Source organism: Strix aluco, chromosome 2, assembly GCF_031877795.1.
Source record: "Strix aluco isolate bStrAlu1 chromosome 2, bStrAlu1.hap1, whole genome shotgun sequence".
NCBI lineage: Eukaryota > Metazoa > Chordata > Aves > Strigiformes > Strigidae > Strix > Strix aluco.
Window position 1 is genome coordinate 26867022 of NC_133932.1, and position 18795 is coordinate 26885816.

Sequence of the window (18795 nt, forward strand, 5' to 3'; positions counted from 1 at the left end):
TATCAAACACTGCAGCTGATAAAGCCAGTGTTTAAATCACCCATTTAAGTTCACAGTATAAAAACATTACTTCACTTTTACTTCTTTATCAACATAGTTTTTATGACTATAATAAGTTTTAGTTACTTTATTTTCCTCCAATTTTGATTAGCACACCTTTCACTTGAGAAAGAGAAACAAGTACAGGGAACAGAAAGGAAGAGCATGTTTTCATCTGGCAATTTTCTACCTTTAATAGAAAAAAAAATCCATCCGGTACAGTTCAGCGTTTGACAGCATCTTATATTCTGTGCATGCATGGTCTGAAACCCACTGACAGCTCTCGCTCATTAAATAACTCAGAGCTGTAGGCCAGCCTAAGAGGAGGTCAGATTTAACCCCTACCTGAAACAGAGAGTCACTCTGTGTTACCTCCTCCATCCCACTCAACACGAAACGAACAGCCTTACATATGCATTTCACTCATGACAAACTTGCTGTCTGGCTTTGGAGTCAACGCCGACTCTATGTCAAGAGACCACTGATAAAATAACAAGTCAGACTTCTCAACCATGAGTTTGGGAAGACAGTTGCCTTAGACTGCAGAAGCCCCAAATCTGCCTGAGCATCGTTCTGAACAAGAACTTTTGCTCTCCAAGATGTCAACTCTTGCTGCCCCGTATAGCAACAATTACTCAGATGCCATTAAATCAGATTTTAACCACAAGATATCCTCAGCTCAGAAAGCTTTTGTCATATGGCACCTTCATGTGTCACTTCCCAGTGTGTTCAATCAGCCCCAGAAACAGTGAATTGCATTTGAATATTAAAGAAAAACATTTTCTACCACTGGCTCAGGGATACACCACCCCCCTTTCCACAAGTGACTGCTTCCTCCCCGCGGGTCTCCGCAGACTGGATTCGCACTCTTTGTTAAATAAAGCTTTACAGTATCTCTGAACATTTATAGTGCCATGACTCAGTTAAATTCTAATCAGCCTGTGAGCTGTCAGACACTGCAGGCAAGTCCCCTCAAAATAAAACGAGGAATAATATAGTCTCCAGATTCCAGAGAGATGAAGCAGACGGGGACAACTTCCACTTCAGCTTTCCTAACGACAACATAATCCCAAAGCCAGAAATCCCACCGTTTTTTCAACATCTTCAACATGTGTCAAGCATTCTAGCTGAATTCTTGCCTAAATTAAAAACCTAATAAATCATCAGAATCCACAACACAGGAGAAGGAGAGAGGTGAAGCACAAACACAGGGCTGTTTGCACGTTACAAAAGCTGTCCCTTATTCTGCTTACACTACGTTTCTCTAGGTTTCACTACCTTCCAACTTAAATCACCAACTGACACTTGCAAAGAACAGCCTCAAACAACACGTTCTTTAGGGAGAAAGGGAGGGGGAAGGGAAGAAAAAAAAAAAATCACCTTTAAAGGGCTTCAGGGACACAAAAACACGTCTGAAAGAGTAACCTTTAGTCTAGAAAGGCAACAGCGACGTCCCTAAGGAGCCCCGAAGCGATGAGAAGGCATCTTTGGGGGAAGCAGGGAGCCAAGCGTGTGCCACCACCAAGAGGCCACGGCGCTGGCACCCACGGCGCTGGCACCCACGGCGCTGGCACCCACGGCGCTGGCACCCACGGCGCTGGCACCCACGGCGCTGGCGGTGGCGGGCGGCCGGGGCGGGCGCGGCGGCGTGGCCTTGCCCGCCGCGGCTGCCAGGGCGGCGGGAGGCGGCGGGGAGCGAGGCCGCGGCCGCCGGGGCCGGGTCTCCCCGCACCCCCGGGCGGCCGCCGGCGCCTCCCCGGCCGCCGCAGCCGCTGCGCACCGAGCCTGCGGCTCTTTAAATAATTCACAGGCACACCGGGAGGAGGAGGAGGAGGAGGGTGTCCCTCCGAAACGGGGACCCAGGCTGGCAGCCAGCGCTCGGGGAAACACTCGCGGGTCTCGGGGGTGACGACGAGTAACTTTTCCGTCCCTCCGGCTCCCCCAAACCCACCCCGGCCAGGCAAACTTTCGGCTCGCACCCGAGGGGGGGGTGCCGGGGAGCAGCCGCCACCGGAAGCAACCCCCGCCGCCGCGGCCGCCCCGCGCCCGGCTCACCCCGGCATTGTTCCCCGCCGCCGCCTCTCCGCCCGCCCGCGCGGCCCCGGCCCGCCCCGCTCGGCCATTTCCCCTGCCAGCCAGCGCGGCTGCCGGCGGTGGAGCGCCGCACTCACCCCGCAGCGGGCCCGCGCACCCCCCCGCCGCGGCGGCGGCTCCTCCCGGGCGGGCTGCCCGGTGCCCACCGGCCGGCCTCGCCGCCGGGAGAGGCGCCGTCCCCGCGCAGGCAGCGGGCGCGCACGCCACCCCGGCCCAGCGGCCACAGCAGGCGGGGGCTCCGGCGGCCAGTCCCGGCGCGGCGCTCCGGGGAGCGGCGGCGGCTCCCAAAGCCGAGGCGGGCGGCTGAGTCCCCCGGCTGGAGGGCAGGACGCGCCGCCTCCCCACCGCCCCCCTCACCGCGTCTGTCCGCCCCCCCCCCCCCCCCGCCGGGCCCCGCACACGTACACGGCGAGCTCCGCTCCGCTCCTCTCCGCGCCCCTCCGCGGCTCGGGGCTCTGCTGCAATGCCTGCGAGGCGGACTTTCAAAGCCTAACCCGCAGCTGCGATCCTCCCCGCCTTCCCCCTCGCCCGCCGCGGCGCAGCCCGGCCCCTCCCCGCGCCGCGCCATTCATCTCTCCAGCCAAGTTTCTTAACCCTTTTCTAGCCCCCGCCGAGCCGAGCCGAGGGGAGGGGAGGAGGGAAGGGAAGGAGGGAAGGGAAGGGGAGGGCATGGAGGGAGGGCGGGATGCGCCCGCCCGCACCCCCGCCCCGCCCGCGGCAGGAGCTGCGGAGCCGGTTGCCGCTGAAGGCGTCGCACGTACGCAAGTCGCGTCGCCTCCTGCCCTCTCTAATTAATCTAACTGAAGGCGCAGAGCCCCCGGGAAACAAACTTACGAGCGGTAGCACCGGAGGACCCGTATTTAATGAAAACAGCGGTGGCTTAAAAATAACACTTCTTTTTTTTTTTTTTTTTCCCCCTTCGGCTCGCTTAGAGTAATGGGGGGGGCCGCTTCCAGTGGTTACCATTTCTTGTCGGTTTAGAGCTTATATTTTCAGCCTTTTCTCCAAAAAACACGTTTCAGAAACTTTTTTTTTTTTCCGAACGGAAAGCCGGGAGGCTCCCGCCAGCGCACGGCGGCCGCCGCCGGGGGAGAGCAGCGGGCGCCCCGGCCGCTCCCGGGCGGGCCCTGCCTCCCTCCCCGGCCCTGCCCTCACGGCTCCTCGGTCCCGGCGCGGCCACGGTCACGGCGCCCGGGATGTCGGGGGGAGCATCCCTCCCGCCTGCAGCCGGGGCGCCCGGCCGGCCCTGGGCCGCGGGCGGGGGGGGGGGGGGGGGTGACCCCCGGCTCCCAGACCGCTCCCCTCGAGGAAGCAGTTCGAGAATCGGGGGCAAAACGGCTCATGAAAGCCGTGCTGTGTACCCACGTGGCAATAATACAATTTGGGAGAAAAACCGGACTCGGGCAGAGCTTCCCAGAAGTCAGCCGTCCGTTTTGGTAGGTGGCATCCCCCCAGCCTCTGCTGTCAGAAACGGCCGTAGAGGTGAGGCTGTTCTCCAGACTCCTTCCACCAGAGAGGGCCCAGCGCTGAGCGCGGCTGCCCGGGCGAGGCTGCGGGTGCGAGTGACCTCCAGCACATCCTCGGTGTGCCTGGGAGGAGCAGACGGCTCCACGCTTTGCTTGGTGGTTGCCAAATGCTTTACAGACCACTTCATGATAGTTTACTTCGTCTAGAAGTTACAGACTGAGAAAAGAGAAACAGTTTTGTTTAGAAGTCGCTTGTAAATTATGTGATAATATCTGCATTAACGTATGCCAACATTTTAGTTCTAAAACTCAGGTGAAATAATTACAAATGGTATATTCAAACATCTTCTTAATAAAAGACTAATACCCTTAAAGAACATACGAATTTCTGATTTAAAGGAAGCAAAATTGAGTCACACTTGTGAAAAGCCAAATGTTTTACCCTAGGGATACCATGAATGAAAGTAGATGCAGGAATGTTAAGCAAAACCTCTTTGAAATGTACAGATTGTGTACAGGCTTATGGCAGAGCGAGTAATGTATTACTTGACCTATTTTTTTTAAGCCAATGAAAGATTTAGGTTAACTTCATCATCATGTGTTTTTAACCACTTTCTTCCAGAAACGCAGCAGCATTTTCTAAAGCTACTGCATGTCACAGCATCTATACAACAGTCTTTTTTTCTGAAAGCGTCTCTTAATAAAGCCTGATCATACTTCCATTAAAACAGTAAGTTTTGCTCTTCATTTCCATAGTAGGCTCATTAGCAAATTCTGATTGTAAAGAAATTATCTTTACTTTTTTTTTATTTCACAAAGAATATCTCAAAAAATTTTCAATGCTAAGCAGCTGAATTATCTAGGGAAAAGGAAATTTTCTCATTACTGCAGCAATTTAGCTGCCATTTCAATCAAGAGTGTCTGTAGTGGAGACCTCTTTCATTCTTAACCTTAGGGAACGTATTGCGTAGACGAGAGACCTACAAAATGAGGAATCTTGGACAAGCAACAGAAAAAATGTGCATGTGGAGTATTTGTTAAAATGATTGTTGTTAAGTAACATATAGTTGCCTGAAGAGGCAAGTTTTGCTATGATGTAATCAACTGACACTGTATTAAATGATACAATGTATGCATTTAGCAGGTTATTTCCAACTCTTAATATTCATATCACACTGAATTGTGCCATTTGCTCATATTTACTTAAAGTATGAGAATTCAAACAATATACAAAATAATTACCATATACAAGTAAAGGAAAAATTCCAGCCCACAGTGAAATCAGTCTCTCAAGAAGTATGATAGTACTGATGTATATTTGTTGGTTCTTCCCGTGCAGCCTTCAACCAAACCTAAACACACACTCACTCTCCAAGCATAAAAGATGAGCATCTATTGATGTAGCTACCTATCTACCATCTGTGGGTGGTGTCTATACCTTCACTCTGTTACAGATGTTGCAAAAGGGGATGTTTTTTCAATTTTTTTTTTTTTTCCAAGGGGAATTCATCTCTATAAGACGCCTGTAAATGGAAGGCCAATTATGACAGGGAAACATAAACTACCTTTGGATTGGTCTTGGAAGATAAAAACACATTTATAGAGGTTATATTAGAACTCATTCCCAGAATTGCAAGCACTTAGTGGAGAGCTGTTGGTACCATACTTTGATAATATTAGTGAATCACTTCTTTTTACACTCATAAAAATATATAATGCACACACACCCACGCCCCTCTTTACAATTGCTAACTAGAAATCTCAAGGCAGAAAGGTATGTTTTTGACCTGGTAGGAGTTCTGTCAAAATATAATTGTGATTCTGACATTCTTGAAGTACAAAATTAATCTAGGTGACCTTTTCAAAAATGGTTATGTAAATTGTTGACGTACCCTCAACTTTGATCACTTTGATGATTACAATAATGCATTTAAAAATTATGAACAAAGCCACACTTACAGTAACAAACTTCGTCTTTATCTTGCTGAAGTAAAACACATACGGTTGTGCCATGTGGTAACAAGATACTAGTTTCAAAAAGAAAATTAAAATGCTATAACATGATTCCCAAACATGTTTAAGCTAATGCTAGTCTATTTTTAAATCATATAAAGTGCTTTGAAGAGCTTGGGAGAACTACAGTTGCTCTTATTTTGATTTTCCTTTAAGGCTATCTCAGCCTCTCAAAAAACTAACAGCTCTGAAACTACCTTTTTCAATCAAAATAATTAAGGCATTGCTTTATGTCATCCAATCACGATATGAAAGGCTTAGGATGTGGTCGAGAAGCTAGCTAGCTTTACAGAAATTCATTTCCAGACTAAATTTCCCTCTAAAATAGTTTGTCAGCCTTACATAGACAAATAATGAAATTCCATCCTTGACTCAGCCTAGTTCAATTCATGTAATATGTCAGATTACCCACTATTTCGAAGGTGCCTTCACAGAGGATTAAATCACCTAGTATTCCAGAATTTATGTAGGCACACAAACTAAATTAAAAAAAATCATTATGATTCTTATTTATTTAATAATCAACTTCAAAGGAGGTTTGCCTTAATAAATGATAATTGCGTAACAGTGTTCAGCCATAAATCTGAAGTAGTAAGGTGGAAAAGTCTGCCTTTCTTCTGGAGTCCTATCTAGGACTAACTGAAATCAATGGGAACCCTACGAGTGTTATCAGAAGAAAAACTGGTCCAGGGCAAGGGTTTCTGCAGCATGTACCATAGTGCACATCCTGTTTTGTTCATGACAGCAGCAAGTCTGCAGCTGTTGGAGGTGGAGTTAAATTACACAATAACATGTAAAGGGAAGAATAATGTACTCTTTATGTAACCGAAAGGTATCAAGAGTACATACCGCTTGTTACTTTATCTACTGACATTTAAAATGATAAAGGTATTTGTATGCATACGTAACTCATATCATTCCCTACTGGAGTTGTTTTCTGCTGCTTCTTTTTTTATTACACAGTTGACTTATATTTTTACAAGTACTTCGAAGTAGGTCATCTGAGAGAAATGTACCCTTAGCGCCTCAAGTTCTTTTTTTTCTGCATTATTTAAAAGTCGACTTCAGATTGTGACTATTTGATCTAAGAGTAATAAGCAAAGGACCAGATGCTAGAGTCTTTTCAATTACAAAAACATTTAAAGACAGCTGTACCATTAAACTCTCATGGAGGAATCATATGCTTGCAGCATCTGGTGAGTTTTGGCCATGCCTCCAGTGCTCTGTATCTGTTCTGAGGCATGAGCTAGGGTGAAGCTTACTTTCCCATACGCATTTTTGGAGTGGGGGTGTGCATTTTTGACCATAGACAGGAACTAACACTTTGGGTCTTATATTTGGTGGCAGGAAATAAACACTACTTTCAGCCCCTGTAACACCTTTCATGGAAGAAACAAAGGGGTGTATGCTAAGTTGATATGACTACTTTACATTAATTATTAATGTTTTACCAGAATAAAGTACCGGTGTTTTTAGCCAGAAGAACACATCCTGTACTTGTGAATTTTCTGCAATTTCATCCCACTCGCCCAAACAATTATGAAAAATACACTTCTGAGAACGTTGCTCTGATGAGTCACGTTCTTGATGCTGTGAAGGCATGTCCAGAAAATAACCAGCCTGGAGTCACTACTTCCAAACTGACACAAGAAAGTACCAGTAGAGCACCATTACTACTTGTGGGTTGACGGCAATGCAAAGATAACATTTATATGCATGTAGCTGAAACTGTTCAGAACATGCATTTTCCTTTCAGACTTCATATTTTTCTCTTTTCTTTGACAAAGATGTTCCCCATGTCAGGACTAACAGATTGAAAAAGGACTGAAGAATCATGCCCTCTCTCACACTCTGCGTTCAGAAGTTACTCTCAGTAACAATATTGTTTCACAGCCCCATTTTTCTGGCTAGCTATCATGAAATCTGGATAACCCTTTGTCATGGTTCTCATGATGACACAAGCCATGTTGTTGAAACAGTATGTTCTAAAATAAAATGAACAGTACGTACAAATTATACATACGGCAATCTGGCAGTCAGTACTACACTGCAAATGAATAAAGTTCTGAAAAGGACCATTAGGAAGCAGCTAAAAAAACGAAGCTGAAGTGTCCTGTGTTTGCCGTTCAAAATAATACAGGTACTGGGCAAATGTTTTAACAATGTAACAACAACAACTTTAATTACATATTAAAACTGTAGTAATATTCTTTAGTACAAATGATTTTAAATGCTCTGACTCAAGTAAATGAAACTGCTGTGTTAAGCTAAACTGTGTATCTCATGTATTTTTATTAAATATATTTACCTCCCCACATATTAGGTTATGAACAAGAGAACCTTTGATGGAAAACCAATTATATAAAATACAAGTTATTTTAATACACTTAAACTATGGTTCTACCGATCCACTAACTTGGAACATCTACTTGAGTTACATTAAGTCAAAGTTTTCATTTGTTTTTTCTTTTTCTCCTTTATAAGAAAAATAATAAATAATAGCTTATTTTATTTAACAACAAATAAAAGGAAAACGGGCAAGTCCTGATTTATTTTATCTGATTTCAATTACACTAGAGTGTAAAGTAAATATCAAATTTCTAATATGGCACAGGGTACCTTATTTTAGCCAGCTCAGTCCTTATACCTCAGAAGAATAGATGTTTTACTGATGAAATTATAGAATACCAGTGTTTTAAATGCCAAAATAGCATCTTATTTTCCATTTGTCTGCAATGCTTTTTTTTTCCTAAGTTGCTGATTGTTTTCTTTCCTTTTTTCATGTGAGAGTTGGAGGGAGAAGTGAAGGAAAGAGGTTGGCCTCAGAAGATTACTGGAATTCAAAAGTAATTGTAGTAAAAAAGTAATCAAAAATCTTTATGATTTTCTTGTTTTATAATGAAAAGAAAAAAATATATTATTTTGGAAAAACCTACACTTAACAATTTTCAAAAATGCCCAAAAATATAATGGAAAGAGAAAGAACATGGACTACTACCCAACATTTCCTGACATCACTCATGAAAGCCCTCAGAAAAGTAACAATGAAGAAATTCTGAAAAAAAATCTGGCTTCTTTGGCTAGGTACCTGTAGTGACTGTTTGGAAAACAGGGTCCTAGTTCTGAGGATTAAATATTCTCCAAAAATTGGCACTTACCTACCTAACATCACAGATTTAGTCACAAGTGGTTACTGCTTCTGTTTACCTACAGATGTCTAATGGGAAAATCCATTTAAATTGTCTATCAAAAAACTTAAGGAACTCAAATCACTGGGACATATAAGCTTAGATAAGTTTCTGCTTGATTGTGTTTTACGTGATTAGTTTATCAGAATCATATTAGCTGTGCTTTATAACTGATCCAACTATATATCTTTGCATGTTTTTATTAGCATACAAATATCTAGGTTTTATTAGGAGACATTAACTTCACTAAATGTTAGATATCTAAATGTTGATCATCATACCGCTATTTTACACGTAAAGCTGGCAGAGGCACAGGAGTGATTCAACTCACCATAAACCAGATAGCAACAGTTATGTTCATGTAAGTTACATCCCCTCGTAGAGCTGGGAAATTTCTCTTGCCACTTTTTGCATATATTTTAGAGAACTGCCTAGCCAAGATTGCTCTTCCTTTGAAAACCAAGGACTAAGAACATGGGGATACTTCCATATATAAACAGCAGATACTATAACCTCTTTCAATATATATAATTCTAATTTTGAAATAATTGCATCTCTTTTTTTCTTGTCTGATATATAATTAAAAAATATGTGAAAGTATTTTCTGTGGAGAAGAAAATTCATTCTGAGTTTTGATGACTTAGAGAATCTCTGGGTTATGTTCTTCATTTGAACAACATCCATTCTGCTGCATTACAATGGCTGAAACAAGTTTTTTAAAGTAAAAGCTTAAGTGGAGTAAAATAATTCTATTTTGTGAATAGTTTGAAAGTTTTGTTTCATGTTTATTGAACTGAGAAGCCACATATTAAGTCCTCCAATATTATTATAATTATTCCCACTGTACAATTCATTCGGGAAGCTAGGACCTTAATGTTGTTGTCTTGCTAAAATACTCTAAGAAGCCTGAACTTGGAAGCCCCTCTTACAGGGAGAGAAGTTTGTACTCCTCGGGATTCCTGCTTCTTGCTTCCTCCCCCATCTGAGGGATCAGATGGTCAAGCAGCAGGAAAAAGGAATGTTTCAAATGTTTTCATGTTGAATTTTGTCTAACCTTATGCTGTGCCTACTTTTTTGTTTTGTTATTTTGTTTAAGCACAATACTCTCATCTCATACAAAATATAAATGGATCCATGTTTTTCTGACAAACTGTATTTAAAATTACTCCATTCCCTAAAATCCCTTCTTTAATGTAAATGGTATTGAAACTCTTAATACATGAGTTCTTCAACACTATTGCTAACTTTCTTAAGGGTGACTCCTTACAAATACCTTCTAAAATACGTTACGTTCTATCCCTAATAACTCTTAAATATTTTACTGGCCAGGAGCATTGTCTACTAGCAGAAACGTACAAAAAAGCTTACTTGAAAAAATATATTTGAAAAAAAAATGTCTGTGTGTGTTTGTGTGTTTGTGTAGAGCAGATTTAAATTCTTGGAAAGGTGATCACTATTCCCGATTATTTAACAAATAATCAACTAGTAGTTAAATTTGCCAGATCAACACAATATATATTAGTTAAATTCATAAATATTTCTTCACCTTTCCCAAGCCACTTTATGTACCAGTTATTTGTAATTTTCTACTCATGCTATCTGATTGATGTTGCTCATATACATGCTTAAAGAAAGCTAATAATTGAAGCAACAATTCAGATGAATTCTTGGCTTTTTGAAACAAATCATTTCATGTGCTTCCCAGAGTTATTCCTTCAATTGTAAATAGATTTTGTTCATTTTCTTTCTAGAAAGAAAAAGAAAAGGCAGAAACAATTTTTTGTGTTATGACTCTCACCATTCTCTATTGAAATTCTCTTTCCCAGGATCAGAGATCTACTGTGATTCCAGTAATAATCTGTACTTGCATTTACGAGTAAACACAGAGTAAATCATGACATGAAGACATGTAATTCTGTTTTCTATGACTCATCACCTTTTTTCCAGTTCCCACCTTCACATCCAAAAAAAAAAATTTTCTTTTTTAAATTGTGGGGTAAATTGCATGGTCCAGAGCATGCAAAAGAGGAGGCTCTTCAACCTTTCCTCCTATTGCACAGCTGTTCCTTTCTTTCCCCTGTCTCTTCAATGAAAGCTGAATTATCAGTGAACGTTTTCCGATCCTGCTGGAATGCTTCTGGTAGAAAGAAAATCTGGAAACCAGAAGATAAAAAGTAACCTGCTGAATCTTTTCTCAAATTCTTAAAAATTTATAAATATCAGATATGCAGAATGTTTCACCCAATTATTATGATTAAATGTTTTTCTTGTCTCTTCTGGGGTTAAATGAAAAATAGTAACAATAAGCATTATTTAGTTGCTGGAATCCAAAAGACAGCAAGAGGTGCATAACATGCACAAATTCTGCTTGTTATATTTTAAAAAAAAAAAAAAGCTATGTTGATACACAACACAAAGCATAAAATCCCTCCGTGAATTACTATCTTATTTTACATCCCCACAATCCAGCATCACCAAAAGACATAAAAGATTTGCCATTGGCTTCAGTGAGTATAGAATCAAATTCTATATTTTGGGTGGGTTTTTTACTATTCAAAATTTTCAGCAAGACAGCAATGAGACGTAACCTTCTCCTAAAGACGGGTTCTCATTCTCCAGCTACTCTCATTTTGCTAGATCTTAATGTTCTTCTTGAATGCCTGAGGGACTTTATCTTCCTGTTTGGCACAGTTCTAAATTGGCTTAAATCATATTTATCCAACAGTTACCTGCATTATATTTTCAAGGGTAATTTGTGTCCTTCTCCTAGAGCATTTATTTCTCGTGCTCTGTAGGGTTCCATTTTGGCCCCATTCTTACTCAGCAATCCAAAGCTGCCTGTGTGCAGGGTTGTTCATTGGCATGATGCTGGGTTTTCATTTCTATGCCGACAAGACACAGATCTATTTGTCAACCAAACCAGCAATTTCAGACTATGCTATTACCATATTGACAAGCTGGTGACTATAAAAGCCTCTACGAGCATCAATTTTCTTCAGTTAAAATCAGACATAGCTGAGCTGTTCATGTCTGGCTCTTGCCATCAACCCAAACCCACTTGAACTTCTAACCCATCTTTAAAATTCAACCCAGGTTCATTGGTTAAAAACCTTATGTGGTTTTTGATTGCAAGCTCTTCCTTCAGTATTTCAGTCAAAAGATTAAGGTTTCCTACTATTAATTGAAATAAATGTGCTTTGCTTATTGCTCATTCATGCTTTTATATTCCCTAGACTAGATTATTTTAATGCCCAGGTTGTTGATCCACTGATGAGACCGATTATCAAATTTCATCTTGTATAGCAAGTTCTGTTTCCAGGGCAATGTATTGTACAGACTAATGCATGTTTCATACCTGCTCTTCTCTCATGGTGGCTACTAATACACCACAAAATCTATTTGAGTTATTACTGTTCTTGCCCTACCAAGTTCTGCATGAACTTTGACGTATTACTAAGAGATATTCGTCAGGGGACTGATCCTACCAAGTTAAGTTAATGGAAGCTTTATCACTGACTTCAGAAAAAATGAGCTGTAAACCCACATAGCCTCTACTCATGTTCTTAAAGTTATTGCATGGACACTGGGTGATGGCTTTCTGCTTGTGTCCTATATATTTTTCATAAAGAGCTGGTGTATCCCAACTGGCAGATTCAGAAGCACTTTTTAGCTCCATAATCCAGGTGCTTGTACACTATGGCTATATCCTACATACTGAAATGAAACCTAGGTATACACGCTGTTTCCTTGCAAACTCTGATTTTCTTCTGAAGGAAACCCTCATGTGCAATTGCCCTTCCGTCAGATTAATCAGAGGACTAGGACTGACAGAGGCAGTCTGGGCTGCTGTACCTGGCAATGTCTGAGTATGCCACAAACTGCACGAGATTTGCATTGTTTTCAGAGTTCTGGCTTGTGAAGGTGTTTTGTCTGTCAGCTGCCATGGCTTAAGGATCTGCTTAATTTTATTTTGGTCCTTGTAGCCATCTGTAAGAGTTTGGACTAAGCACTCCTTACTATTAACTAATGAATTAAAAAAAAAAAAAAAAAAAAGCCTGGGGCAAACAAACCACAGCAGCCTGCTTTTTCAGGCAACCTTATTCAAATGAGTACCTTACTTCTTGGGTGGTGCTACTGAAGTCTCTGAAAATTCTCCATAACAAAACATACCATAACCTAAGTCAGAAGCATAGCATGACAGTCACTAGCCCACCTTACTGGCCCTCCTGATAGCATGCATTTCTGCTGGAGAGTTGATTACTGATTCTTGTGGTCACTCAGGTTTGCACACTCAGATATGATTGTGCTGATCTGAGGAGGGATCTAGCTTTAGGACTAATATGTTCTATTATTTATGTCCAATATGTTCTTATCAGTAAAAATAAAAAAAATTAAAAAAGAAACTAAGAGTTTTGTCCCCAGGATTTGGCTTTTAAATGACCACAAATTAAACCTACCAGAATAATGTTATTAGAACCTTTCCCAAAACACAGAAATTAGAAGGTAAGTAATGGGGAAAGGGAGGATTTATGACTACCTAGCCACTGACAATGAAGGTAATTTCAGAACAGACTGCAAAACTTGCTTGTTTATAGAAAGTCCTTACAAGAGCAAGAGTTTCTGCACAAAGGAGTGCTGCTGTTAAAAGAAAAAGACCAGTTGCAGAACCCCTAAAGTTGTAGCTAAGAATATGGTCCTACAGGGATTATACTGAAGATTAAAATACTTTGGCTCTAGTGACTGCTGTAATGAGAATACAGATAGAGATAAACTGACAGAGCTGAAAAGTATTTAATTTAGATGACAGCCTACAAAAATTAATGTGAAAATGAGAATTGCTCAGAGGTAATAGATTGAGGGTACCAGATTCATTTTTTAAGTGTTAACCTTTACATGACAGTGTGATACTGTAATTAAAATGGCAACATTCTTTGTTTGGGGAATTTATTTTACATTTCTAATTGCTTTGTACTTCCTAGGTTAGAAATTTTTTCAAGCAATTTCTGACTGACAGAAGTCAAGGATTTTTCACATCAATACAATGGAATGAGTGAGCTTCATTGTACTGAGCAACAAGATTAAGCAGCTACTTGTTTTAATTGTTGTAAGTGATTAAATTAAACTATTCTTGAATATTAATATTTGTTCTGGTCCATGTTGAATATGAACATGGAAATTCAATGAATTTCTTTCTAGTAACCCGATCCTTAAGAACTTGCCCCAAACTTTGAGCTGCTTTGATGTTCAAAGGCTTTGGCTTTGATCAGAAACTAGAAGAAAAAGAATGGGGACCTCTTCACAATATTTTTACCTTTGAAGTCTCAGGTTAAAAGTACTATTACTGTTTGCTTAAACAAGTGAGAGAATGAAGGATAAGATCATGAATTATAATAACAGACAAATGACAAATGTTTTGCATGAAGTACATTTCCTTGTCAGGAGAGAGAACGTTCTTCTAACAGATTTCCAAAGAAGCTGGCAATTTGTAGAGAGTCAATTACAGGGAGTAAAGAGATCTATCATTCTATTTTGGTTTTAACCGATTAAGTGGGAATAAAGAATTCATTTGGAATTTTTCCCTTTGTTTTCCTCTACATTTCATACTAGTAGTAGCAAACATGCACATTATCCAACTGTCAACAAATCCCCTAAACTCAAGCCTGGAACAGCACATCCCACATCTCCCCCATGAAAGTCTTTCATGAAAGCTCCTCTGTCATTCAAGATCATACTATTCCCTCCTCTATTTATTTCTAAGTGTCACTCAGCTCCACTCCACCAGCTTGGAAAAACGTCAAGAACTTTTATCTTCAGAGTCAGTTGCCAGTTCTGTTTAGTGAACAAGCCAGCAGGGACCTCTGGTGCCATCAATGCAGCTCAGTCAGTGCCCCTCTCTTTAGGGATGGAATATATCATTATCCCGATGGCTGGACAGAAGAAAGATGCATTTTTAGAATAGTTCTCAGGGAACAGTTACTGGAAATCTCCTCCCTTGAGACAGTCTATTGGCAACAAGTTTTGCTGCTGTGACATGAGGTATTGCATCAAGGCCCAATCCTGTCACTAATAAAGTTAGTGGGAAACATGCCATTCTTTTCAAGTGAAGTCAACAGGATTAGTGCAGCAAATAAGAGCTAAAAAATATACCCTGCATGTACAAATGCAAATGGAAAGTCATGTCACAAGTGGGAATGTCATTTTATGTCTGTTTTCAGAATCTGGCTTTGTTTCAAATCAAAATAACCCCCTTCCCCAAATTTAAAATTTACGCTAAAGAAAATGGAAATTTTATTTTCATATTACAACATTTCCATTTTTGATATTGGGGATGTTTATTTAAATTTGCATCTCAAAAAAAGTTGAGAACAGACTGTTTAATTGTTGGATTTTTCTTCCTCTTAAAAAAACCCCCACTTTTTTTAGTTTCCTCTAAAACAAGGCATAGATGTTTTAGAGATTTTAATTTTTGACAAAACTATTTTCTGATAGAAAACAGTTTATTTTAAACTTTTCCTTAACCAGCTCTAGCAGGCTCTTTTAATTACCAGCAGACACATTACACAGCTGTGCTAGAAAACGTTACTTAACCTGCTCAGCCTGAATGGAGAATTTCTGTTCATGTCAGCTGTCAGACCCACAGGCTCTTGACTGCGCTAACAGGTAACAGCCCTACTCTCTTGGCAAGTGAACTCTTCCTCCTATACAGAAACAACATGGTGCTGTGATTTAATTTTTTTTATATAAGTGTTGGTTCATTTTTTTCATAGGATATTATCATACTTGGCAATACTGGGTTTAATTCCACTTAAAATGACAGAACTGAATTGTCATCATTTTTAATGGGTAAAATCTATACAGTTCGTCAGAGGTGCTGTAAAATCTAATCAGAAATTAGACTGTAAAATTAATAGGCCTATATTCTATATAATGCTATTTTATAAATCTGGAACTGTAGCAGATTTGGAGTTTCCCATACAGTACAATTAAGCAGTGGTAGAATCTTCAGTTTAGACAAATAACCCATGAAATAACTGGTACACCATGCTTGGCTCTGTTTTACTTTGAGTAGTAAGGTACCAAATCCATTAATTCGACATCTGGGCTTTCATTTCAGTGCAGCTATAAGCCATGGGATAACTTTCCCCTTGTTTATTTTTACGCAGTAAATGTTAAGGATGGCTGTAAGACACTGGTTTTGACCACGCGGCCCTTGTGTGGGGATATCCAGGTGACAGGAGGCAGTGCTAACCCATCCCATTTATTCGGAGAGGAGTAACAGGGACGAAAGGACAGAAAAGGCATGAGGCAAGCTAAGGAAGGAGACAATGCACAACCTTTCCTTAGCAGCATCACTGAGAAAAAGGGGAGCACAGCCAGCAGCTGCCCTGCACTGCCTTGATCCGGGTGGGAAGGGAGGTGGGTGACGGGTGTCAGCATCTCCTCCCTCCCAGGGCTTTGCCCACAAGTGCACACGTGCACACACGGAGCCACAGAGCCCAGGCCGAAGTCTCCCATGCCCAGAAAGCAATATAGGAAAATCCCAAGCGGGGCTCGGGATTTTTCTCCATGTCACAGCAGAAGTGGGGTGAAGGGGTGCACTTGTTGGATGCCCCCCACCCCCAGCAGAAGTGGGCAATCTGGCTTAACATATGTAACGTTATGTAACAACATAGGAGCAGCTGCTGTTGACGGTGAACGATGGCAGTAAGCAGATAGCTAACCTTACTTCCCTGTGCTGAAATGATTCACTTCTAATGATAATTTGCACCATTTTAACTCCGAGTACCTCCCACGTAATGATTATACAGTGTTACTATAAAACCTCAGGGTTCATCTGCAGAAACATTTCTTATGCTGGAGTTCTCTATGGAGACATACTTATAAAAATTGGTACGAGGGAAAGATTAAATAGATAAGAGCATAAAAACAGATTATAGAATAAATACAGTCTTGTAGATGAGTTCATCTGGGAGGCAAGAGCTTACACTCCTGATTCTCCTACCGACTTCTGTAATACTGGACAAATTGCATTGTCTCTTTGCACCTCAGTTTCCCAGATTGGAAAGTAGGGTAATGCCTTTTTCAGCTCTTTCTCTGCTTATCTAAGCACGTTGTAATACAGCAGGAATACTTTAATTAGAGACATTAGAACTTTGTCTAGACTATGGGATCTGGATCTCAGTTTAGTCTTCTAACTTGGAACAAATAATTATTAACATATAAACATGTTTTCTTTTGGTTTTGGTTTATATTCTCTCTTCTTCTAGATCCTGCTATTCATTGCATCTCTATCCCCATCCCAAAAGAACAGTGTTTGCCAAGAGCAAAAGAGCAAAATCAGTAGAGAAGTAATTTTTATCTTTTTTTTAACAACCTGATAGAGAATACAGCACAGTGAAAAAGATATTTTTTTTTAAATCTAGTTTTAAAAAAAATCTTTAGTAGTATTTCTTTATGTTAATAAAGCCATTCACTGAAATAATCTTGCCTTACACCATTAGTGCATGGCAATGCAAAACAAGGTGAAAACCTTTGAAAAAGTACTTAAAGGAATAAATCTGTAACAAGGAATACACTTGCCCTCTATCATAACTGCATATTTAAGAGGCCTCTGCTTTAACAGCGACAATTCAGAGCAACAGTGCTTGGCTTAACGCTGCCATCCTGTAGCTACTATTATAGAAAATATAGTTGTACAATTTTCAAAAAGTGAGCAATTTTATGAAGTTAATTGTGTAACATTGTTTATGAATTTAAACCACACAATTAATACATTGTTCACAGACATGTATAATGGACTTTTTGTATTGAATGATGGTTTAAGAAAAAAAATGTAACTCATTTTGGAGCTATAATGATTGATTTATGAGGTAGAATTAAAAGTGCTAAGTATGTATTGGCTACTCACCAGCTAAGTGGATGGAGGTAGCATGAAAAATATCTATATATAACTAACTGCACTGTATTAATATCAAGGAATCAAAGAAATTATTTAAAGCAAAGCAAGAGAATTAACCTAGAAGTAAATGGTGAAGATTTAAGAAAGGCAATTGGCTATCAAGGGAAACTAGGCTAGAATTAGATGTGCTTGCTTATAAAAATCTTCTCTGATGTAAGGTAATGGAAGCTTTATTCTTTCAAATTTTAAAACAGCTGGATCGAACAATATCAAATTAAAAGACAGCACTCCAGTAACACCTCATTAATATCTTGCTTCTTAAGTAATGGTGGGACTTTAAATGAAATGCTACCCCATATGAATAATGGAAACTACCTGCCTCTAATGAAGAAAGGACCTCTGTAGTACCAAGGGATCTGACTTCTTGGTACTTACTGAGAAGTACTGGAAGTACTTTCCATTTTTAATTCATTTGGAAAAAAAAAATGGGTGTCATTACACATGGTGAATGTCACATGAGTTCACAGGCAGTTCCATTAAAGAGCTTTACACCAAGTAAAAATTCTCAGTTTAGATAAAAGCTATGCACTACTGTTCTGCTCTAGCTTTTTATACTAAAAAATTTTAACTGAACAACAAATTGAAGAAGTCCCCTGTTTTATTTCACCATATTTCTTTCTCTGAGCTGATAGTTTAATAAAAGCATGTAAAATCATATTAATGTACAAGACTGATTTGGAAAAAATGCACCAAAGCAATACACTACACTTTCTTCTTCACTTGTACTAAGCAAAGGAGAGTCTCAATTCACCATTAGCTGAATTCCACAAACACCCCACTATCCCTTATTTGAGCTAGCCTGCTTCAGGAAAAAAAAAAAAAAAAAGTATTTTCATGAAAATTACTCTAGTAAAGGACAGTTCCTCTTGTCAAAGGGCAGAAGGAGATAGGTTTAGCAAGCATGTTTGTGTAATTTAATAAAAAAGTTAATCTAAGTGTCTCCATATTGATCATAGAATCACTGAATGGTTTGGGTTGGAAGGGACCTTAAAGACCATCTAGTTCCAACCCCCCTGCCATGGGCAGGGACACCTTC

At 40.4% G+C, this 18795-nt stretch overlaps 1 protein-coding gene and 1 long non-coding RNA gene across 6 annotated transcripts in view; both read right to left on the reverse strand.

Annotated features, from left to right (window-relative positions):
• Window positions 1-2712, reverse strand: part of NRIP1 (nuclear receptor interacting protein 1) — a 78998-nt gene extending 76286 nt beyond the window's left edge. For 2 of the 4 annotated variants that reach the window (XM_074813657.1, XM_074813651.1), the window contains exon 1: window positions 2539-2712. The gene's annotated coding sequence lies outside the window, so the exon portion shown is untranslated. Of the gene's footprint in view, window positions 1-1419; window positions 1431-2210; window positions 2336-2538 lie in introns of those variants that run through there. The other 2 variants (XM_074813660.1, XM_074813666.1) reach the window with 2 other exon arrangements.
• A 266-nt stretch (window positions 2713-2978) lies between these two features.
• LOC141920147 (uncharacterized) overlaps window positions 2979-18795 on the reverse strand; it is a 67551-nt gene continuing 51734 nt past the window's right edge. For both annotated transcript variants that reach the window (XR_012622229.1, XR_012622228.1), the window contains one exon: window positions 2979-3816. This is a non-coding gene — a long non-coding RNA (uncharacterized LOC141920147). The remainder of the gene's footprint in view (window positions 3817-18795) is intronic.